General features: G+C 39.5%; 1 protein-coding gene across 2 annotated transcripts in view; it reads right to left on the bottom strand.

The window, feature by feature from the left end:
- cbl (Cbl proto-oncogene) overlaps positions 1–26,334 on the bottom strand; it is a 93,581-nt gene that overhangs the window by 45,767 nt on the left and 21,480 nt on the right. The window lies entirely within an intron of this gene.

Genomic DNA, 26,334 nt, shown 5'->3' with positions numbered 1-26,334 from the left:
CCTTCAGACAACAATATGAATTTCTTAAAAACTGATTAAGCAATTACATTTGATTATTCATTTCACATCGTGTCTCCAATCTTTTCGTCATCGTATATGCAGGAATCACGAACAGTTGGCAAAATCACATACCATAGTCAATTTTAACCTTCCTAAAATTGGGTGCTGAAGCTATTTTTAGCATCCCTGTAAACAACCCCACCCTTCAAGCCCCACCTCCCCCCCCAAGTTATCGAGCTCATCACATGCTGAATGTGTGTATAGGGTAGAACTGCAGATGCTGGTTTTAACCTGTCTACAAGCTGAACGTGTATTGTACTAGGGAACTTCCTTCACTATTCTGGGCCAACTCTAGTTTGAGGCTGGTCGTTAACAGGAAAGAGGTAATGACAGCTTTTAAGAACCAAAGAGAAGAGAGGAAGTGAAGCATTGTCAGCCCACAAAGCAGTTGTACGTGCAGTTAATGAATGCAACCACTGTGGCTAATGAGAGGCAGGTACTAAGTTTCAAGTTATTAATATTGAATGGTGACAAAAATATTTAAGTGACAAATTGAATGTATTTTGATTTTCAACAAATTTAGTACTTTTTTGATTTGCAAATCACTTCCACTTTTCTCAACATGCCCCAATAACACTGAAAATAAACACATTCAGTTGCTTGGTGTTAGATCACCAATTCTCAAGAATTTATCACACATTCTCAAGAATTTAACACCCCTAAGACCGGCCCTCCAAAGCTGACGAGTTTTCTCTGCAATTATTCAAAACAAAGTCTATAATCTTCAGTTTCTCTCTTTTTTTTTTTTAAAAGAAACATGGTTCCTCTATATATTTGTCCGAATCATTTGTAAATTTCATAGGTTTTGTACATTGCAGAACTGATGAAAAGCAAAAGACAGTGGATACACTAAAACCCCTGTCCCACGGTACGAGTTCATTCCAAGAGTTCTCCCGAGTTTGCCCTGATTCGAACTCTGAGATTTACGGTAATGGCCACTCGTCGGTACTCGGGGCTCTCGTGGACATTTTTCATCATGTTGAAAAATCTTCACGAGTCTTCCCGTGCTTACCTGCCGTTAGCAAGTCTTCCCGAGTACCTGCCGTCAGCGTTAAGAGACGTCCCCGAGATCCGACATACCCGCTACGTTCCTTCTCCGTGCTTACCACGAGTTTGATTTTTTTTTTAACTCGGGAGAGCTCTTGGAATGAAATCGCACCATGGGACAGGAGATTAGATACTTGGAGAGACCTTTAGTGCGTCAGTTCAACATGAAGTTAACATTTTCTCTATAAAATGTCTTATTTGTTGAGGATTTCAAGCAAATTCGTTTTCTTCAATGCAGACTTAGTGTTTTGATTTTGAGCTTTATCCATGTACCATTAATCACATTAAAATCATTGTTATAGCAATAGTTCAATACAATGAGATCTTCACTACAATTCTTAATTTAAGAAACTGAATTTTTAACAAAATAAACATAATATACCAAGTTTGTATGACATATTGGGAAGTTGCATTTTGGAACAGAAAATAAACATTTCAAGCTCACTGAACAATCACAATCTATTCTCATTTTGCATAATGCAAGTAAATTTCAGTTTGACACTGACATGCAGCTTTGTTATAAAATGAGCCCTCAAAGAACCAACAGTGCATATTCAAGAAACTGACAAAAGGCAAACAATCCACAGTCCTGTCACATATCACTGGGAATGACTTGCAATGCTTTCTTCATATTATCATATCACAAATAGAACAGTCAGAAGCAAGGCTTTAAATCACAGGATACTGTACAGAATGCCATTTCGGTTTTTTTTTAAAACATGCTGCTCAGTAGCATTTCTAACTTCTGTAAGTATACTGGTTATCTGCTTACAAGTCATTTCACCTCTTACAAGACTAATCAGGAGACTTCCATTTTGAGGCAACAGGATGATATTGTGCTATTATATTCTTTTGTTTGCACATAAGCTATTTCCGGATCTATATAAAAACAATGGTATTCTCAGAAGAATGGTTAAGAACGGGTAATTTCAATGTCAATCGGGCCTAGTGACTGCACTGCTATGAATGAATGTTTGCTTTTATTCATATATCAATTACGTTTAAGAAAGCCCAAAGAGCAGTTGAGTGACAGCTTGTATTAACTGTCCATCCACTAACGTGTGCACTTCTACAGCTAGGCCCAGTATTTTTTTGGAAGGACAATATTGAATAACTTTGCTCAGTTTTGATAAAAATACGGGTTTCCTCAAGAGATGACATTTAACTCAGCTGTAAAGGCAAAAATCTACAGATGCTGGAAATCTATTGAAAGATCAACCTGAAACATTTATTGTTTCTCTTTTTAATTATACTTTCATTCAGAGTTTTCACTTTCAACATCCACTAAACTGTGGTAATGAAGCCATTAATCCAACATTCTTTTTAAATATTGACTTAATAAACTTGAAATACTGGGACATTTATGTTGTAACAATTTAGAAGTGTTTCATGTAGATTTTTTTTTTTTTAAACCCTCAAAAAGCATTCTTGAATGGTCTCTTCAATGACCATCACTAGGATTAGCTCTATCACAGAGATCTGGTCATGCAGTTAAATAAATACAAATTATACATGGCTAATCTTTTAATACCATATTGGGCCTGCTGCATTTCGACCACACATCAACATCGCATAATTGATATTGAATTCATCGTCACCAAATACCATTTCCCAAGAGGCTATGGAACTGACACAATGACATGTATTCCCACAAGCTTCAAGCTATTGTTAGATTCCGTTTCCAACCACTGTCCAGATTATTTGAACTATTCTACCAAAAGAGATGCATCCAATCTCTATCATATGCATTATACAATTTCCAATAACATACTCAAAAAAGAATCCCTCAGTTCATTTATCCGTGATCCAGCATTGAAAAATTTTCCTTAGTCCTTCCAAAAAAAGAAAACTTTATGTTGGTATTGACCTAGTGACCACCTACTTACTGAATATTGGATTATCTGTAAATTTTGTATTAAATGATTTGCTATACTTTTCTTCTCCCATTTTCTCCTTGTGAATTATATTCCACTTAAAGACACAAGAAACTGCAGTTGCTGGAATCTTGAGCAAAAAACTAAGCGTTGGAGGAACTCAGCGGGTCAGACAGCATCTGTGGACTGAATTGACAATGTTTCTGTCTGACTGAAGAAGGGTCAACCCAAAACAACATCTGTTCATTCCCTCCACAAACTTGACCCTCAAATTTCCTTTAAATCTTTCTCTTCACCTTAAACATATGCCTGCTAGTTTTAGAGCAGCCACCACCCCCCCCCCCACACATTGGGAAAAAATATATGCCCCCCCCCCCCCCACCATGCGGGACGGTGGTAGAACAAAGGGGGATCTGTGTGGGGGAGGGGTGTTTTAGAATCCTCTGTCCAGGGGATAAACCTGCGTTTGTTTGTTCATTCCTATTAAGGCGCTGTGTACACGGCAGCCAGCCATCAGTCGCTTGTCTTTTTCTTTTTTTCACTTTTAATTTAATTTTCATTTCAAGATTGTGTACCTTGTTATGATTGTTGGCAGACCAATTTCCTTCTGGGGATGAATAAAGTTCTATCGTATTATATGTATATGTTCCCCAAGATCTCTCCATTCTACAACAATTGCCAAGGACCTGCCATTCAATGTGTATGTCCTTGTTTTAACTTCCCAGAATACATCAGTCCATACCTATTGAAGGTGAATTCCATCTGCCATTCTGATGCCCATTTCCCCAGTTGATCAATATCTTGTAACCTTGGACTATTTCACTCTACATTACTCCACCTTTGGTGGCATCTGTAAACCTAACTAATTGTGCTACCTACATTGTCATCCAAGCTCATTTAAGGCAAGCTACCTATTAGTCATGAATGTGTCAACGAACGGATACATTTACAAAAGGAATTTGCCTTAATTTCTGGGTTTTCATGATAAACCTGTTTTGAAATTCAGCCTGTCAAACAAAGATGGTCAACAAGGAAGCCAAAAATGCCCAAGCTACCCATCATGACTACCCACACAGGCATGCTAATAAGGATAACAAATTTGTGGCTTTGGGTAATTCAACTCTGGATAGGCCATCAGCTTCACAAATTTACACCCGGTTTAAAGTACTTTTAACAATCCTTTGATCAATAAGCAATCTAATTTCAATAAGTAAAACAACATTTATTACTCTCAGTCAGCACAATGCAGAGTGTTTGCTGAAAATATGAGTCCACATTGCTCATAATCTGCAGACATATCCATGTAAAATAAAAGTTGTTACAGATCAGGGAAAAGTTCCACGTTCAGGTCTAGATCTGTGCTATATGATTTGATCTCAACTGTGATAGCAGTAGAGAACAACAATTGGCTTTTGTGCTCCTTAATTCTCTGTGACACCTACACATAGCATGACTTGGATTTTACTTGTTTAAACATAGCTGAAGGCATTTAGGGTTGTGTGCCAAAACAGTTAATGGCTTCAGTGGATAGTATGATCAGAAATATACTTTTTTTAGCTGAACTACCTTTAGTGATTTCATAAAGGAACAGCACTACATATTGGGAATTTTACCACATAACATACAACGCTCTAGAAAAACCATCTCAGTTTTTAGAAAGAGAGCAGTATTATTTCAAAGTACAAAAGGCTGTATTTTTTTAAAAATCCAGCTCACTTAACGCATTCTCCGTCTTTTTTCATTAGCCCCAATGCTCAACAGAGCTCGGCACACATTGAATAATCTGGAAATCTGCAGGATAATACAATCACATTTCATTTTCAAATACAGAAAATAAACTTGTCATGCACAAGCTAACTACACTAACCATACAAGCTAACCAGAGTGTAAAAAAGATGCAGGAAGCAGAATAGAAAAATATGCCCGGTTCAACGAGTGAGGAGCACTATTTATAAATAGCAGATGCATCCCTAAATCCCCAAGAGAGCTTCAGAAGTATTACAAAATAAAGCACAGAAGTGATGTTTACAGCTGTTTTATGATTAAAAACATGTGCACTGCAAGAGCTGGGGAGATCTCAGTACACAAAGTCCATAAGTTTGTCCCATCTTAATGTTAAAATGCACAATATGTATACCACATGCTTTTTATTCCATTTGTTATGTACCCAGGGAATTGTAAATCAGGAATCTGAAGCCAAAAGACAACATTAAACCAATCACAATGAAGTCTTTTCATTCTATGGAACAAAAGTAACTGAAGTGGACAGAAAACAGCTTCTCCCCTGCAATATTTACATATTCGCTCTCTTTCACAATTTCCTTCCTTGTCAAAAGTAGAACTCTAGCTAGATATTTTTTTTCAATTATTCTCCAGACACAGACGTAGCTGTCAATGTTAGTTCTTCATGTTCATCTCCAGTTGACTTGTTAGATAACGTACATTAGTTTGGAATTAGAGTTACATATATGCCAAACCAAAAGGATCTTAGTGAAACAGTTAGGTGGTCTCTAGACATTGTACTACAAGTTAGGATTATTAGTCCTGTAACATAACCACAAACCATCCAGCACCATCAGCATACCCTATCTTCACTTCCCCAGCCATGCACATCATTCTGATTTGCCCTCCCATGCTCAAGTCTTTGGCCATCACTTACTGTTTACACAGTATCTGCTATAATGCTATCAATAATAATAACACTGCTGCCGAAAAGCCAGTTTGACAGAATCAATTTCCCCCTGAAAATTATGCAGCGTCCATCCAAAGTGCTTTGGATCTCCCACATGTAATGTAGAAATGTTGGTTTCCCTTTTTTTTTTTTTTTTTTTTAAGGGATGTGTTTAATCTGAGCTCAATTTAAAGGGGCCTTACTGGACCATTATAATCAAATTTGATCTCGTTTTCACTAAATTATCCAGTAATACATGTGCAGAAGAGCAGCAATTTAATGAAATGAAGATATTCCTCTTTTTTAAATATTTGTAAATGTATACATCACCTTCAGTAAACCATTTTTTTATTATTTCCTTAAATATAACACCAAATTATTTGTCTAAATTGTGATCAAAATATAATTCAACCAAGCATTTTCACCTAAAATAGAGTTCAGCACTCAGCACCTCATCAGAAAGGCAAAAATAAATTTGCTTGCTGCAGCATTCTTTGGTATACATTATTTCCAAAGGATTCCCATTGCATCTTTGCATCATTTAAGGTTAGAAACATTTCAATATTAGTTTATGTCACTAGAACCTGCTAACTAGTCGTAAACTTAAATTATTAAAATTATGGCTGATTTATTGGCTTCAACTAAAAATTGTTCTAAAACAATAACGCAATTGTGCATAATCGTTCACAACCTGAGAAATTCCAAATTAATTACTTTTGGACTGTAACCATAATTTCAATATAGAGTAAATCAGCAGCCAATTGTTTTAAAAGCCATATAAACCAGAGGTAAATGATTAAAGATGATATATTAATGTCAGCTGCAGATTACCATGAAAATTTACTTGATTCCCTTTGACTAAAATGGACAAGAATTTGATTACAATACATCTCACAATGGAGTCATCTTTTGACTATCAAATTAGATCAGGTGTTTGCAACTGGAATGAGATGGTACTTAACTCTCAGACTGCTGCAATTGGTGCCATCGTATATTTGGAAAATACCACAATATTTGAAGGGAAAAAATCCGCAAAATCTCTTTTACTTGTCATCTATCTCCAATATTACAAACATATGGTTCTGGAATTCAAGTAACCGGAAGAAATGTTATCAAACGTTATGCCAGGTTTAAAGGGCCTGAGCTATTGGGAGAAGTTCAACAGGCTAGGACTCTATTACTTGGAGCACAGGAGGATGAGGGGTGATCTTATAGAGGTGTACAAAATCATGGGAGGAACAGATTGGGTAAATGCACAGAATCTCTTGCCCAGAGTGGGGGAAATTGAGAACCAGAGGACAAAGGTTTAAGGTGAGGGGGGGGGGGGGGGGCGAGGGGGGGGGGGGGGGGGGGGGGAGAGGGGGGGAAAAGGAAGATTTAATAGGAATCTGAGGGGTAACTTTCTTCGCACAACGGGTGATGGGTGTATGGAACAAGCTGTCGAGGAGTAGTTGAAGTAGGTACTATTGCAACGTTTAAGAAACATTTAGACAGATACATGGATACGATATGTTTAGAGGGATATGGGCCAAACGCAGTCAGGTGGGACGTGTAGATGGGACATGTAGGTCAGTTTGGGCAAGTTGGGCCAAAGGGTCTGTTTGCACTGTATGACTATATTCAAAATGAAAACATTTGTGAACTCACTTATTATTCCCACTATTAAAACTACAATTTAAGTAAAATTAATTTTGAAACACAAAATAACTGATTTGAAAATACAACAGATCTAACGTAGGCTAAAAGGCTAAAAAGTAGATACTCAATCCATACAGTATTTCACATATTTTAAAGTTAACACCACTGATTTTTTACCAATCAACACATCATATTATCCTTTGTAGTCTTACATAGGGTAAAAATCTTTATCATCTTACATTGCTGGAAGCCATGGGCAAATTGAATTGTCACTTTTTTTTTTGAGCTTGAGAAATTCTGTCCCGCCAGTCTCGTTTCAAAATTTAGCAACTCAAAATGGGATGCGTCTTAGACGCAGGTGTGTCTTCATTGCCGGGAAATAGGTTCGAAGAAGGGTCTCGACCCGAAACATCACCCATTCCTTCTCTCCAGAGATGCTGCCTGTCCCACTGAGCTACTCCAGCATTTTGTGTCTACCTTACTTACCTTCCAATGGTTGCAAAACAAATTTTCAATTATAAAACTGCAAGGATTTATTTTTAAATCACAAGGGCCCACTAAAATGAGCATTTCAAATATTTCCACAAACCTTTCCTCTTGAATGTTTAACAGACTCGTGTGCAAGGGTTCTCAGCCTGGGGTAAATTTCGCCCACACAGGGGGTAAATTTGTTGATTCTGGATACGTACATATATATATTTGTTTAATTATTTAGTTTAGAGGTAGAAATGTTGTTTCCACATCGAGCTAACCTTCATTGTTACATTTCTCCGTGACAATGTATTTCACCTCCGTGTCCAGCGCCTGAATAGTTACCAGAGTTACGGCATCTCTGTGATTGCATTTCACTCCTTTTCTCCTGTCTGACTCTCGAAAGTTGAATGTTATCGTTCTTGTGAAAAACTTTGTAACTCACATAACATTTTTTTCTGCAGATTATCGTGCAATCCCTCATGCCGAACAAGAAGAGAACTTATCTCGAGTCATACATGGACTTTGGCTTTGATTTAATCATTGCAGATGGTGTTCAGAAACCACAATGTATTTTTTGTTCCAAAGTGCTGGGTAATCGGTCTCTGAAGCCTTCTATTCTGAAAGCTCACTTAACTTCTAGCCATCCAACACATGCAGATGATGACCGGAAATCTTTGCTAGCCAAATGTGCTCGATTTCGTGCAGCTGGAAAATTGCCCAGTCTAGGATTCGCGCCCGAAAACAAACCTGTTTTGGAAGCATCTTATCGCGTCGCTCTGAGGATAGCAAAAGAAACGAAACCTCATACAATAGGGGAAGAGCTTGTGAAACCGTGTGCCATGGATATGGTTGAACTCGTTTGTGGAAAAGAAGCGAGGATGAAAGTTCAGAAAATTTCATTAGCGAACAATACGATACACTCTCGTATTGGTGAGATGTCACAGGACATTCTAAGTCAGATCATGGACAAAATTTAGGTTAGTCTGGCAAGAATCAGTCTCCTGTTGGATGAGTCAACTGACATGTCGAACTGTGCACAATTGCTGGTCTTTTGTTGATACGTGCCTGCTGGTCAGTTGAAGGAATGTGCGAAGATTTGGAGGAGACATAAGCGGTGGACATTCTAGACAAAATGGACCATTTCCTTGAACGGAATAATCTTTCATGGAATGATATGGACTCGCTGTGCACAGATGGGGCTCCTGCCATGATCGGTGCCAGGTCTGGGTTTACAACACTTGTGAAAGAAAGAGCACCACACATTGTATCTTCCCTCTGTGTCCTTCATCGACATGCACTGGCAAGCAAAACCCTTCCAGATTACTTGAAATTTGTTTTGATGTCACTGAATCTGTGAATTTTATCAGAGCACGAGCTCTCAATCATCGTCTTTTTAAAGTGTTCTGTGAGCAGGTGGGATCAAAACACGCCGTCCTCATCTGCCACACTGACGAGCGATGGTGCTCAAGAGGCCTCCTTTTGTCTTGGGTTTTTGAATTGCGGACTGAAATGGAGATTTTTCTTCAAGAACAGAAATCCCCTTTGAGCGAACACTTTTGCGATAAGAAATTTATTGGTGCATTAGCTTACTTGACAGATATTTTTTCTCATTTAAATCAGCTCAATGTTCAAATGCAAGGAAGGAGTGTTACCGTTATTGATGCACAGGATAAAGTGCGGGGCTTTCAGGCGAAACTGCATCTGTAGAGCCGGAGAGTTCAGAGCGGCAATGGAGCAAATTTTCTTCCGTTTTCTCTTCAGCATATAAAAGACATGCTCAATTGGGTTCAGATCGGGTGATTGACTTGGCCACTCAAGAATTTACAATTTTTTAGCTTTGAAAAACTCCTTTGTTGTTTTAGCAGTATGTTTGGGATCATTGTCTTGCTGTAGAATGAACTGCCAGCCATTGAGTTTTGAGGTATTTGTTTGAACTTGAGCAGATAGGATGTGTCTATACACTTCAGAATTCCTTATGCTACTACCATCAGCAGTTGTATCATCAATGAAGATAAGTGAGCCAGTACCTCGAGCAGCCATTCATGCCCAGGCCATAACACCCCCACTACCGTGTTTCACAGATGAGTTGGTATGCTTTGGATCTTGAGCAGTTCCTTCTCTCCTCCATACTTTGCTCTTGCCATCACTCTGATATAAGTTAATCTTTGTCTCATCTGTCCACAAGACCTTTTTCCAGAATTGTGGTTGCTCTTTTAAGTACTTCGTGGCAAACTGTAACCTGGCCATTCTATTTTTGTGGCTAGGCCATTCTATTTTTGCGGCTAACCAGTGGTTTGCATCTTGCTTTGTAGCCTCTATTTCTGTTCATTAAGTCTTCTGCGGACAGTGGACATTGAAAAATTCACACATTTCTCCTGAAGAGCGTTTCTGATCAGTCAGACAGGTGTTTGGGGATTTTTCTTTATTATAGAGAGAATTTTGTCTGTCACCAGCTGTGCAGGTCTTCATTGGCCTGCCAGTCTATTTGCGATTAGTAAGCTCACCAGTGCTCTCTTTCTTCTTAATGATGTTCCAAACAGTTGATTTTGGTAAGCCTCAGGTTTGGCCGATGTCTCCAACAGATTTATTCTTGCTCTCAGTCTAATACTGGCTTCTTTGACTTTCATTGGCACAACTTTGGTCCTCATGTTAATAAACAGCAATAAGAGGTGATGGAAAGACTGGAGGAAAGACAAGGTGTTGAGAGTTCTCTTATACCTGTATTAAGGAGGCATTTAAACACCCTGAGCAATTACAAACACCTGTGAAGCCATGTGCCCAAAACATTATGGTACCCTGAAATGGGGTGGGAGGGGGCTATGTATAAAAACAGCTATAATTTCTACATGATAAAACCAAAATATATAAAAATGGCCTTTAATAATGTGTACTTTAACCACGTGTGATTTTTTCTATTACAAATATCAAATTGTGGAGTACAAAAGCAAATAAATAAATGATGGGTCTTTGTCCCTAACATTATGGAGGGCACTGTATCCACTCTCTCCGGTCCAGAAACATTTTTTCTTTACTCATGCAACAGATTCATGAATTCCTTTCTGCTGTGCTATTTTCGGTGGCCAGCTCTCAATTACATTTTTTCCCTCATTGACTTCTGTGCCCTCCTGTAACCTCCAATACAGAAGCAGATGTGCAAAAGCTACTTTGCTCACTAATTTCTGGGCCCGATCTAACTGATCAAATCAGTTCAGAGTTCAAAAGCCCTATTCATATTCTTTTGGTTTCACAAAGTTGAAAATATTTATATTATCCTGAGCATATTAAAGGCTCATTAATCTCACATAAAAATCAAATCTCAAGAGCAATTTAGGACACTATTAAGGAAATGGAGGAAGATCCAATGGAAAGTAAATCACATTCTCTTTGGCAATTAAAGAACAAATATACAGTGCAACTTCACATGGCCAATTCTCCATAGAGGCAATGTTGCATTCAATGAGTCTTAAAAATTGTGTATAACAGAGAACATGCGCTTCTGTTCAGGAAGCCAAAGAGTAGCCAGCAAGAAAAATCCTGGACACTTGTGCACTTCATTCTAATAACTGAGCCTACATTTTCAGAGCTGTAGCAGGAGCCTTCAAGACCTTGTTAGTTGGCATAGATGATATATGCTGGGAGTGAACAGAGTTATCTCAGGTCAGTATACAATTAGCCTTATCTACCATCCCATCTATTTACTAACCATCACACAATATTCACAGGCCAAGGTTAAAATTATAGCTCAAAAATCATAAACCTATAAAAACTGTTATTTACTGAGCAATCCAGGACATCTAGTAAAACATAGGCAGTAAAATCAATTTGGTTAATTTCAAATTGAATCATGCTTCAACAGTATTTAAACGTCTAATTGGTCATGAACAAACTATAATTTAGTTTCTAATCATCATTCTAAGAATACTCCTAAATCTGTATGGATCTTTCTAGTGCTCCTTCCACTACGTTCTGCATTTGCAACATGTGCTTAGCTGGGAGGTCAATGGAGTTTAGCTAATCTTCAAACTGTTTCTCAATGCAAGGCATGAATTTAATTCTCTGTTCCGTCAGTTGTAATAACCCTCAGCAGCTAGAATTTTCATGTAGAAGTTTTTAACCCCAGGGCAAAGAATGTGTGATTTTAAAAGACCAGCAGTGTGTTGCAATGTTATTCCCGTTATAATTCTAATGTCCAAACTTCAAAGAAACTAACACCACAATCAGAATGAATGGCACTGCCATCTAAGTATACATTAAATGCTGAACACAAACTTAACTCTTAACACTACAACATCTCCTTTTAATTCTACGCACAGAGGAGAATACCATAATTATTGAACCAAATTCTCACCAAATAAATATTTCTAAAACTCTTGTATCTGATTTTGCTCCAACCCAAATAGAAATAAATTATGGAATAAAATGTATACCGAAGTGAAGTGTATTCTCAAGCACAACTGAATTTACTACAAAAATAACCTCTTCATTTGAACAGGGAATTTAATATTTGTTGTTCATTTAAATGAGGGGTATAAGGATAACATAATTAAAATGCTTTGCAGTGTTACTGACAAAAGATGAAAATGTCAAAGCTGAAAACAATCAGAATGCAGTCATTCAATAAATTAGAAGGACACAAAAAGCTGGAGTAACTTAGCGGGACGGGCAGCTTTAAACCAGCGTCTGCAGTTCCTTCAGACACAAGTTAGTGAGGACATTTGACAAAGCGTGCTTCCCAATTGTGAGTAGGGAGGAGGAAGTGAACAGAGCAAAAAAAATAAAATTTACAGGCCTGGTGAAATTCAGATAAATGACGATTATCAACAATTCTAATCTCATTCTCTTACCTAACCATAGAGTGTGTATAGCACAGTCTGTCTCCATCAACCTCAATCTGCTATTTTAGTAGACCCCAAGATTAGGATCTTCAAACATACATTTTGTAACATATGCAAATTGTGACCTTAAGAAATATCCTTCAGATGCAGTACACAATTATTACAGTAGGTTGTTAAATCAACATGCATCTTTCATGTAAAATTCTAAAACTGCAGAGATACATTTCCAAATACTACAAAAATATGCCATATTTTTAATGCCTAAAATATACTACACATTTCAGAAAAAAGTCAGAATCAGTTTACCACAATAAATTGCATATTAATGAAAATACTTCAGTTGAACTAGTTTAGGCTCCACATGTGAATATAAAAATCATTCCCAACTATTGTGCTTGAGAGCTAGGGAGAACACAATAGAAAGAGCAACCAGTGGGATACAGTATTTATTGCTTTCCAAAAAAAAAACAAATTCCTCAGAAAATCATGCATATATTTTTATGTTTCACATGTTCACCTCTGATTTCACTATTCAAAGCAAAACTATTCAATTCCTAAATTGAATGACAGTATAAAAAGCTCCCTTTTTCAGCACTGCTCCAGCTTTCCTTGATTAAAAGGGTACAGCTAGATTAGCTGTTCATTTCCACCTGTGCTGAATTGGTCTACACTCTAAACAAAACATGGTACATTTATTTTTTAGGTTGCAGGAGCACATCACTGGCGACATTTATTACCCATTTCTAACTATCTGCAAGGTAGTAACCCACCTAATTGAAACACTGAAGCGCTTCTGAACATATTTCCACAATATATGCTATTATGTGATTTAAATCCATCAACGAGGAAGGCATGCAATATATAGTTATACTTTAATAAATGGCGAACATTGCAGCTGTGATGTAATGACTATCATTGGAATGAATATTAAAGGGCCTGTCCCACGAGCATGCGACCTGCATGCGGCAAGCGCGACCAAACCGGAAACGGGAGCCGTGCGGAGGTAGAGTGATCCCCTTACAGGGCCGGTCGCACCAGCATGCGGCGACCGCGACCAAACCGGAAGCGGGGTCCGCGCGGAGTAGAGTGAGTGATGTGAAGTTCGAGCGAAGTCCGCGGGAAGTTCGCGCGTGACGTACGGCGTCAAGACGTTCGTACGTCGTCGAGACACTGCGTATGCCCGTCGAGGCGGTGCGTACAGTGTCGAGGCGGCTGCGGGCCGGCAGGCCGTTGCCGTGCGGAATTTATGAACACGGGCAGTTTTCGGAGCCCCGCGCGATGTCGGGACCAGCTCCATACGGCTCCGGCGATCGAAGTGGGACCGGCCCCGCGAGGTCGTACGGCTCAAGCGACCACATTAGGTCGCACTTGTCGCACGGAGTCACATGCTCATGGGACAGGCCCTTTAGGGAGTTGTTTGGGGTACCAATCAAGCAGGCTGGCAGGCGGCATGGTGTTAAGTTTCCTTAATGTTATTGGTCCAGTACTCATGCAAGTGGACAATATTTCATCATGTTCTTGACGTAGATAATGGAAAGGCTCAGGAGAGTTGCTTGCTGCAGGATTTTTAGACTCAGACAGTACTTTAGACACACAGGCAACTGCATGGCATTTAAGGAAATCGCAATTCTAAAATCATCATTCTGCAGGGAAAGCACCACCACACGTTCAAACTATGTGCATAAAGCAGAACCTTTGAATTTGGTCAATAATCTGTTTAATTTTGTCTTTGAGGAATTAAATACAAGATGTGAATGCTACATAACTAAAAGGTAACACATTCACCCAGAGCTTGCTATATAATCTTCTCAGCTCTATGGTTCAGACTTTATACTACTTCAGTTGCTTTCATTTAAAAACAATTAAAAGGCCTTGGTCCAGAGTGGCTACATTTGAAGTAAATTGTAATGACATCTGAAAGAACTCAAAGCTGTGCTTTGTCCACTGCACTGTTCAAAAATGCTGTTGCAAGAAACTCATTGAGCATGAGAACTAGAAATTTACTCAGGACGAATCCAAACACAGCCAGACAGAACCCAATAAACACGAGTACTTAATTTTTTTTCCATACTCATCACTGCATTTATAATCTCAATTGAGCTGTCCAATTACAAGATATCAAATAAATGTACATAAAACACTAATTTCTTGTTTGGCTTTCATACTAATGAAATCATCCTCTTCGGAATAGGCATTGAACTTGGCTGGCACAGTATGGCCAAATTCAAAGCCAAAATGTTTTACCACAATACAAGGTTGACCCTAACAGACAGATAACTCTCATTAGGCATAGGTTAGGTAGCAGGCTATAATAACAAAGAAAATACTAGAAATACTCGGGTGAGGCAGTATTAATGACAAGATTAATAGATCTTGTGTTTCAGTCTGGAGACGCATTAAAACTTTTCTGGTTCTCATACAGTGCCCTCCATAATGTTTAGGACAAAGACCCATCATTTATTTATTTGCCTCTGCATTCCACAATTTGAGATTTGTAATTTTTAAAAAATCACCTGTTAAAGTGCACATTGTCAGATTTTAATAAAGGTCATTTTTATACATTTTGGTTTACACCATGTAGAAATGTTTGGGAGACAGCAATGTCATGCAAATGAAAGTAGTCATGTTTAGCATTTTGTTGCATATCCTTTGCATGTAATGACTGCTTGAAGTCTGCGATTTATGGACATCACCAGTTGCTGAGTGATGCTCTGCCAATCCTGTATTGCAGCCAACTTTAGCGTATGCTTGTTTTTGGGGGCTAGTCCCCTTCAGTTTTTTCTTCAGCAAATAAAAGGCTTGCTCAATTGGGTTCAGATCGGGTGATTGACTTAGCCACTCAAGAATTGACCACTTTTTAGCTTTGAAAAACTCCTTTGTTGCTTAAGCAGTATGTTTTGGATCATTGTCTTGGGAGTAGAATGAACTGCTGGCCAATGAGTTTTGAGGCATTTGTTTGAATTTGAGCAGATAGTATGTGTCTATACACTTGAGAATTTATTATGCTACTACCATCAGCAGTTGTACCATCAATGAAGATAAGTGAGCCAGTACCTTCAGCAGCCATATATGCCCAGGCCATAACACCCCCACCACAGTGTTTCACAGATGAGGTGGTATGCTTTGGATCTTGGGCAGTTCCTTCTCTCCTCCGTATCCTGCTCTTGCCATCACTCTGATACAAGTTAATCTTCATCTCATCTGTCCACAAGACCTTTTCCAGAACTGTGGTTGCTCTTTTTTGCTTCTCTGGTTGCTCCTATTTTTGCGGCTAACCAGTTGTGCATCTTGCAGTATAGTCTCTGTATTTCTGTTCATGAAGTCTTCTGCAGATGGTGGTCATTGACAAATCCACATCTGACTCCTGAAGAGTGCTTTTGATCTGTCCGACGGGTGTTTGGGGATTTGTCTTTATTGTAGAGAGAATTCTTCTGTCATCAGCTGTGGAGGTCTTCCTTGGCCTGCCAGTCCTTTTGCGATTAGTAAACTCACCAGTGCTCTCTTTCTGGACAGATCATCAATATAAAGATTAAAAAGGAATGGGGACAAAATCCCCTTGTCCAACATCATTGCAAACCCCAAATGGGGCTGAGACCCTATTGCCCCATTTTATTTGCATAGTCTGGTGGGCATACCAGTAAGCCAGAATTCTCACAATGTATTTAGGCACCCCTCTATGACTCATTTTAACAAACAGCTTTCTGTGATTTCTAAGACTTTTGACAAAATGCTGGCTAAAGCTAAAGGCCTTTATATGGTTATATGGTTATATGGCCTGTAATTATTTAGGCTGCCTACTTTACCAGCTTTGTCCTTAATGACCGGCACTAACAGAACAGACAACATTGAGTCTGGTAACGCCATGAATCATAACATATCCTCATACTCGCATACTTAAGGTGTTCAGCAGAAATATTATCCAAGTCACTTGCTTTGTTGTTGGACAGCTTGTTCATGGCATGATACACCTCATGTGACATAATCACCATTGAGTCATTACTCTCAATATTGTCCACCCTATACAAGTCACCTTGGACACAGTTGAATAAAGTACTATAACTCTGCGATATTAGCTGTTCTGGAGATTCCATCTGCAGTGCATGGTAGAGATGTTTTGCAACTGTTAAGAGCTCTCACTTCTTTCCAAAAATCAGTAGCATTGTTTCTTAGAAGCTTCTTAGCCATGGAATCAGCCCTCATAGCTTGCTCATTTTTACAGATGAAGCGAATAGCATACTTATACCTTGCAATAGTGAGTTTCATGTACTCAAACACAGGCCCCTGTCTGGGTCTACCTGCCATAGCCCATGATTTGGTGGCTTCACAGGCTTCAGCATGATTCTCAGCTGCATACTGATTCCAGCCAGGCCTGATGTTATGTCTTATTTTTATGCTTGCAGTAAGGCTTACTGCCTACTTATAGAGCGCTTACTACATCATTATACATGGAGCAGGTCTCTCCTATGCTTCATATCCTTACAATTAACATTACTACACATCATTGCATCTTTAGGTAGATGAATATTGCTTAAGGATTTGTCTGTATGGGCATAATAGGCTAAGATGTCTTCCTTTGTGAGCGTTGACCAGTCCAGTTTTTCTGTGTTAAAGCTATTTCTACCTTTGGATACTACAGGTATGTGTTCAACATTTATTGTCATAGCCACAGGTATATGATCAGTCATTGCTGCCCCGTACAGAATGCTCACACACCCCAATGAGACATGTGCATCAGCTGTACTAATACAGTGGTCCAGCCATGATGTAGTGTGCCAGGCCTCACTAATATAAGTATAACTATCTGTAGGTAAGAGCACCTTGCTTGACAATATTAAATTATTATCTTGACAGAACCGAGCCATATGATTGGCAAATAATGAGTTCCTATCTGAGATATCTGCATTCATATTCCCAATGACATATACACTACTATAATTATTGTTTTGAATAAAATAATAGATGAAAGCAAGCCTATTTAAATATTCATCCTCATTCTGATAGGGTGTATATATTCAGGATAACAAATTCCTTGTCATTGTGAGCAAAGTGTATTGCAATACACCAGTCAACATCAAGCCGAACCACATTTATTGATGAGTCAAGTTTCTTGTTCCATAGAATAGCCACACCGCCTGGTATCCTACCTCTGACTATTCCCATGCCAAGGTCAGTTGTAGACTCCCCAGCCCCATGAAAGTTGTCATTGAGAGAATTGAGTTTGTCCAAGTCTTGCTTCGCTAAGAATGTCTCTCGCATACATAGTACGTCACAGTTCTCCAGAAGGTTGTCAACAACTAAGCGGCGAGCTTTATCCCCTGCGTTCTGGCCCAAACGCAGGCCACGACAGTTGTACGATAGCACCCTAATGTTCATTTAGTGAGACTAGTAAGTGCCCCTAGCACCAGCACCAGGCACACTCACTCCCCCCGCAGCAGGCGCATTGCTTGATCTGATGATTCCAACCCTGCGCGATTCATAATAGCGCCGGACAAATGCCCCTTCTGGTCAGAGCTCCGGATTGTACATTTCACCAACCTCATTATATTCCACAGATACTTTAAATGAACAGTATCTACTGTGTACAGTGTCAATCTTTTGACAGGTAACCTCACGGCCAAGTTTTTCTTTAAGATACACAGATAAAGTTTTGGCGTCTAGGTCCGGTGAAAACTTAAGAGGCAAAAACACTCACCAGCTTAGTCTTGATCATTTTAAAGTTACCCGCAGCTCCGGTACCAATAATAGGCATAGCGTTACTAGATTTCCTTCTCTGCCCAGTGGTAATAGGGTGCAAATTTGGCTTACCAACAATGTTCCCTGGAGCATGACGTTGACCCTTTTTCACAACATGACTCCACTTTGGAGTCTTGCAACGTTAAACCACTGGAACTATTCATTGCCGTTGCCCTCTACACGTTTAAGGCAAGGCCCTCCACCGGAGCCCTCACTCCGACAACCAAGCCAGAGGCTCCTGCCAGTGCAGCTCCCAGTGCTGTGTCTGCCATGCCAATGGCTCCATCCATTGCCGCCGACGCATCCGGACCACCGCCCAGAGTCAGGTCAGTGGTGCGCTCCAATGCACACACTGAAGTAATGATCAAGGTGCGCTCCAATGCACCCACTCGCCGATCAATTTCTACTGTGATGGCACGAAAATCTTCGCTTACATCAGCCTGTTGCTGCATGACGTGCTTCATAGAACAGACCTCAGTGTATAGCTGCTCCATTCTACCAAGTAGGCTCGAGACATCCATGTTAGTAAATGTCACCGGCGACAGTTCATCCAAGTAATGAGACAAACCTGGGAGTATTCTCCCCACACTCATTCATTACTTTAAGGCAACTCTTTATGTTGTTAACATCTTTCTGTGCCCCTTCGAGGACTCAATCCACTCAGAATCAAAAGTGTTTGCAGCCAAAAGGACGATCTCATCCTGGCTTAATGTCTTACTTTTTACAGCACAAAAGTTAAAAAGTAACTCGTCCTCAACAATAACCTTATCGTCAACAGTCTTGTAGATCTCAGGCTTTACTCTAGACCGGCCAAGACCAAGAGCAATGCCCACCACTTTCGCCTGCCGGTTACCCGTGGCCGATACACCGGCTCCCCCGCTGCCTCTTGCCCGGCTCCAAGCTCCGGGTCTCCACGCTCCGGGTCTCCGCTGTCTCAAGCGACAGGCTCCGCTGCCGGCTCCAAGCACCACTGCCCCCTGGCCCAGGTCAGGCCCGTCTTGGACCCCGGCTCCGGCTGCTCGCCGAGCACCAAACTTGGCACCCCCTCCGCCGGGCCTGGACTGCAACTCTCTCCCGGCACTGCGTTGCCGTTAAGGACCAGGGTTTTCTTCCTGCAGCAACTTCCAGGCGACATTCGCCCGCTCCTCGCAGGGGTATGTTTTTTCAAACCCCCCTCCGGGCTCTAACGGTGCCTCGCTGTCATAGTAAATGAACGTATCTTGCACTATACGTATTTTCCTTTATCCTATATCTGTACACTGTGGACGGTTCAACTGTAATCATGTAGAGTCTTTCCGCAGACTGCATAGCACGCAGCTGTACCTCAGTACATGTGACAATAAACTAAACTAAATTAAACCTTGTCAAGAGTCATTTTTCAATTGTTCACAGCCATGTGCAGCATACAATTACTACTCGGAATCACTCATTGCTACCTTGATTAATGCTCCACACAGACAAGAGTTCTATTTATTATTTTTCACGGGCTTGCTTGTATGATTGTAGTTTACATGTGGCACCTTCCCATCAATTGCAAATTCAAATTCATTCATTCCTTAAATGTTGTCTACAGGGGAGATCACAGGCTTGAAACATTGCAGCAATATCGCCTTTGTGTCATTCTGGCTTATATTAGCTTTTTTATAGTCTTCTGGGCTTAATACATTTAGGACATTTAGATCTCTACTGCTCTATTCGCTCAAAACACCCGACATGGGTAATGGAAGATGACTGAACTTAAAAATTGTAAATGTGAACACTACAAGATCTGCCACAATCTTCCACACAACAAGGTGAAATGCCAAAGCATTTCAATTTTGGGACACAGTCAACATAATCTGAAATATGCAGAAGAGGACAAGAAACATTATATTTGTTTGCATTGTCAACATGCTAAATTAATGCATGTAAGCTTCCATTTTAACCTGCAATATTTAAACTTACAAGTTTTTGAACAAAACTGTTTTTAAGCAATGTTGAAACTATACAAAATATACAAGTGCTGTAACAGAAAAGCTAAGAGTTTTATTTAATATGGCCTTATCAAAATGCAAAGTTTGTACCAGGAAGTAATTTAACTGTACAAGGAAGTTTCTGTGAAGTTCTCAACATTTCCTCAAACTGCAAATGAGTTCAAGCACCTGCTGCCTGCACTAGCATTAGGTTAACTGGTAATGCAAACAAACCACATTATGGCTTCTTCAATTAAAAATATAATTCATAGCCGTCACAGAAAACAAGCCAAAACAGGTGGATATAATGTCATAGCTGCTGTTTCATAAATACAAGAACATGTAGTTTTCATGAAAAGATTTAACTAAAAATCCATTTCTATTGTACTGCCAACAGATTACATTCGTTTACAGATTAACTGGGACAAACTTTAATTAGGTGTATAAGAATCCTGTTATTAAATTAGGGGGATTACCCTTAACTAATATCTGGTGCTCTTTGCTAGCTAAATTGCTATAAAGATATTCTTGTTAATTACATCTTGAACTCAATATCTCTAAATAATACATACAAAATAAAACATGAGTGTTGGGCCAAAAAGGAATGAGATTAAGGAGTTTTGAGCATGGGAATGAGTAACCGGTATTGATGTTTTTTATTTAGCCAAATTTATGAAGGTAGTTCCAATAAAAAGAAATGCAATAAAAAGAAATGATTTTTTTTTGTGGAATATAAGAAACAGTAGAAAAGAGGGCATGCACAAAATGCTGGAGCAACCCAGCGGAACAGGCATCATCTCTCGAGAGAAGGAATGGGCGACGTTTCAGATTGAACACTTCTTCAGACTGATCAGTAGAAAAGATGGTTTGGTTTAATTTATAGTTAAGTCAAAGGCAACAAATACAGATATTAACCAATTGCTTTCGACTTTTCTTTTAAAAAGGGTGGTGATAAATATCATATCAGCCTGAAAGCCTGGTTCAATAATGAGAAGGCACAGGTTTAGTTAATCCAAGAACCATAGTCAAAACGTGGAAAGGTTTATTTTGCAATGCATTCTAAGATTTGGATTACATGTACCAGCAGAAATAGGTTCAATAATGGCCCTCAAAAACAAAAATTGGACAGAGAAAGAAATTGATTTAATATGAAGAAAAAATAAGAATGCTACAATTATTTGTTGCAAGAATTGGTGCAAACTAAATTATGACTATGACATGAACATGGCCCATCTCCTATGTGCCAATATCCTGGTCTACTGTTATTTTCAATACGGTCCATTACATTTCAGAGTTTGCCATTGAAATGATGCTCTGTACACCAAAATCCAGGTCATTAGTGTATGAGAAACAATGCTTCAGACATCAACCACTGCGGGACAACACTGCTTACATCTTGAGTCTAAAATCAACCATTCATTGCGCTCTCTGCCTCTCAGCCAATTGAAATCCCATTTATCCACCATACAATGCAAAAACACTATCTACACTCATATGAATATTAATTAAATCCCAATGAAATCAGATGCAATTGGGAGATAAGCAAGAACAAAAACTGGTCAAAAATAAAAATAAGCACAAAGGAAACTTGACTGCAATGAAGCCACATTTGTTACTGTACTTTAAGGCATCTATCAATACAAAACTGCAAGACCATACTCAGGAATGCATTAAAAATCATTGGTTCCACTGCTGACACTAATAGACTAATGCTCCACAGATCTATGCTAGAAATCAACAATTTTTCCTCTCTCGTTTATCATATTGTTTATAGTGAACAATGTTTATATATTCTGTTGTGCTGCAGCAAGTTCATTGTTCTAACTGGGACATATGGCAATACAGCATTGGGCGCGAGAGTCACGCATTTCATGAAATTCTCACGCTGATGACAGAAATTCTCATCGCTGATGACAAAAAGTTGTCCCAGCACCTCCCCAAGGCACCGCTCACACCTCCCACCCTCACCTCCGGCGGCTCTGTGTCCGTCGGCTGTTCTGTCCACACCGCATGGAGTTTTAACCCTGGAGCCAGGAGCGGACCGGGCGAGTGGGAGCGTCGGTGCCGCCTCCGGAGCCGCGTGGATGAATCTCGGGCTATAGCTCCGCTCTGATGCCCGACCCCCGGGTCACTGTTCCTCACCTCCCCCGGACCCCTGGGTCACCGACCCTCACCTCCCCCGGACCTCAGCTGGACACAGAGCACCTGGGCCGGGCCGCATTCCCAGGGGGGGGGGGGGGGGAAAGAGAGAGGGAAATGCTCCCCGGACAACGCCAAGTCTCCGCTCACTCCGGGTGTTGTCGCCGCTTCACTGACACCCACTGGAACACATAAAGTTTAAAGGGATATGGGCCAAATGCGGATAAATGGGACTAGTTTAGATGGGGCATCTTGATCTCCATGGACAAGTTGGGATGAAGGGCCTGTTTCCATGCTGTAAGACTCTGACACACTGTAGAAACGTTGCCCATTTCCTTCGCTCCATAGATGTTGCCGCACCCGCTGAGTTTCTCCAGCATTTTAATCTACCTTCTTATTCATACCTAATCCAATTTGAAGCATAAATGTTGCATTCAAGTGCAAGTTAAAAGACTCGCTACAGTATGCACCTGATTGCACAATTTCAAGCTGAAAAATGCAAAAGCTCCCTGCCCCCCCCCCCCCCCCCCCCCCCCCCCCCCCCCCCCGTCACTACGCTCCCTCACAATTTCTCCCTCTCACCCAATGATGGTAGCTCTGCAATAACACTCTTGACCTTCAACAATCCCCACTGTCCTGACTATTATGTGCTAATAACAGCAACTTAAAATACCCTTCTTGCACAAACTGCTGACTGTGCACTAGTTTCAGCTAAAAACAGGATTTAGATTTACAAAAAAAAATGCATCAGTTCTTTGTTTTAAACAGGAAGCATCTAAGCAAGTGAAATAAAACATTTTTCAGAGTAAACCAAATTCAGCCTTGAATATGTCCAAAGTCAAACTATAAAAACTGTCGTGATTTAAATGAATAACCATCTAACAAGGTTATAACCAATATCTACACATGTTATTGTAAAGTTTCATAAGTGAAATTACCAGGTTATAATAACTGAGTATTTCAAAGAACATGTCATAAAAATATCAGGAAACCGTTTTTGGCAAGAAAAGGATTTCTATAAAGTATTTGGATTATTGCATATTTTAATATGAGTTGACCTTATTGTCACCAATGTCCTGCAGCATAGTCCGCACCGACCAGCAATCCCCCGCACATTAAACTATCCTACACAAGAGACAATTTTCACATTTATACCAAGCCAATTAACTTACAAATCTGTACATCTTTGGAGTGTGGGAAGAAACCGAAGTTCTCGGAGAAAACCCACGCAGGTCATGGGGAGAACATACAAATTTCGTACAGACAAACACCCGCAACCAGGATTGTTGTGAGTGCTGTCAGGCAGCTACTCTACCGCTGTGTCACTGTGCCGACTTGCTCCCATGAAAGAATATCTGACAATAGCATGAAAGTATCACCAGTCTGAGAACTGTTGAGGCAAAGGTCCTCTACCTTCTGAGGGCAGAAAAGGATAAGGACAAAAAAAACGTAAGAGTTAGTAACATCCCATACCAAAATATAAAGTGGTTAAGAGAGTCCAAAATATTATTATGGAGCTAAAATTATAAACATGTATTACATTAGAATTTCCAACAGAATTTAAAGGTGGCTTTGAGGGGTGGATTGAAATACTGCCATTGATCAAATTATCACAGATTCTAAATACATTTCAGTTACTTTATTTTTCTCTGGACTGCAAATATATTCCTAATAGATTGTGAAAATTAATTTGTTGAAATGAATAAGTATGACAAGTAAACCATTGCAGGGTTGTCTGTAAATAGAGTTGAAAGAAACGGCAATACAGAGCAGACATGAACTGTTTCTGATCCTAACTTTACGACTAACAAACTGCTTTAGATCAGGAACAAAGTGTAAACCACCAAGGAAAATTTATCTCACTACGATCACTGTGTACTATATAAAATGCAAATACTTTACTGGGTGAACAACTTCTGGTGGGTTATATTTCACACATTTTACAATGTTTTTAATCACCCATTTCATAGACCCATCCAAAAAATCCACAGTTTGATATGTGTGCTCATAACACAATTTCAGTACTCGCACTCAACTGTAAATGTAACAGTGTTTTCTGAAACAACAATGTAAGATCTCCTTGCAATACAATTACTAAGATTTTCTGTACAATCATCAGCATTTGGATTCATATCAATTGATTATCAATTTCAGCTAAGGAAGTAAATATAGTAGATAAGATTCTAACATTTGCAGTTTCTTGATTAAAACATCTTGAGGAGTCTTGACCCAAAGCAATCTGAGAATAGACAGGTCAGTGTGGGGGTGGTAAGAGTTAAAATGACCTGCAACTCTAGCGAGGTGGCAAGGTACCAGCTTTCCTTGCCAAACAGGCAGCCAGGCAGCTTACTTTGCCATCAGAATCCATCAGAAATTATAGTGAATGCCAGCAATATGCTTCAGTTCATACGTTTAGAAGACACAGGCCATTTAGCCCATCGAATCTGATCCACCATTTGTAAACGGCTGATCTATTTTTCCCTCTCAATGCCATTCCCGTCTTTTCCCTATAACCTATGACAACCTTAGTAATCAAGAACCTATCAATCTCTATTTTAAAAAATCGCAATGACTTGGCCTCCACAGCTGTCTGTGGTAATGAATTCCAGAACACTACTCTGGCAAAGGAAATTCCTCCTCATTTTGATTCTAAAGTTATGTCCATTTATGCTAAGGTTGTGCCCTCTGATCCTAGACTCTCCCACTACTGTAAACATCCTCTCCACATTCACTCTATCTAGGCCTAATATTAGTTGTTAGCTTTCAAAATTAGATCCCCCTTCCCCCTGTATCAGAGATTATTAGAGATATTAGATATATCTCCTTGTATCTCTAAACTGGACCATCAATCCCCATACACTAACATGATCCTACAGATTAGGGACAACTTTTTTTACAGTTCTCTTATCAAAGTCAATCAACCTACGTCTTTGGTATGTGGATGGAAACCGGAGCACCTGGGGGGGGGGGGGGACGAAAGAATCCAGTTTGTACATCCAAACGATGTGCAAATTCCGTACAGATAGCACCTCGATCTCTGGCGTTGTAAGGCAGCAACTCTATCGCTGCGCCACCGTGCCACCCCAGATCAGTTGATCTATCCATTATGATTTGAATATGAACTTAGAAACAATCCAAGATAATGTAGTTTTCTCAATAAAATGTAGCTGCCGTTTCATTTTAAAATCAAATTACTTTTACTCTAAAGAACAATCCCTTTTGGAATAAAATGCATAGCTGTCAGTACGATTCTCAAACAGTTAATGCAATAACAAAATAGTTTTGGGAATATAAAAGCACACCAATCTTATGCAAAGGAAATCCATTGCAAAATGTTTATCAAAATTAAGCTACAAATTGCACAGATGAGGCAATCTCAAAACTGAACTTCCTTTCCCCCGCCCATCCCCCTCTGCAGCTACCAAATATTATTTTGCTCTTCCAAAACAAATAACTCTACAATTACTGCACAAGAAATGCAGTGCACTGCAGGATGACAGAGCTTTAAAAAAATCCGTTCCTGGTTCTGCCGTTTTACTATTGAAGGCCACTTAAGCAAAACTTTGATAAAGAATGAAAACACAAATCACACCCATTTTAACATATTTGACAGTAGCAATAACAAATAACAAAATTCAAAACTTTAAAAGTTGAAAATTTGTATTAAAACACAAAATTTTGAAAATATCTAACAGAATGTCAGGCTTTGTCTACACAGGGAGAAATAATGTTAACATTTCAATGGCTTTTCATTGAAACTGGGAATAAATCAGTTTTTAAATGTAGAGAAAGAAGAGGAGAGAACTAAAGAGAAGTATGTGATTGGGTGGAACGTGGAAGGATAGGATGATAGGTCAAGGCAAAAGAGGATTGTTTCAAGATGTTATTTGGAGAAACACAATCAAAAATTA

Source organism: Amblyraja radiata, chromosome 33 (genome assembly GCF_010909765.2).
Source record: "Amblyraja radiata isolate CabotCenter1 chromosome 33, sAmbRad1.1.pri, whole genome shotgun sequence".
Lineage (NCBI taxonomy): Eukaryota > Metazoa > Chordata > Chondrichthyes > Rajiformes > Rajidae > Amblyraja > Amblyraja radiata.
The sequence above is the reverse complement of the archived record's forward strand: the minus strand, read 5'-3'. Positions and strand labels throughout refer to the sequence as shown.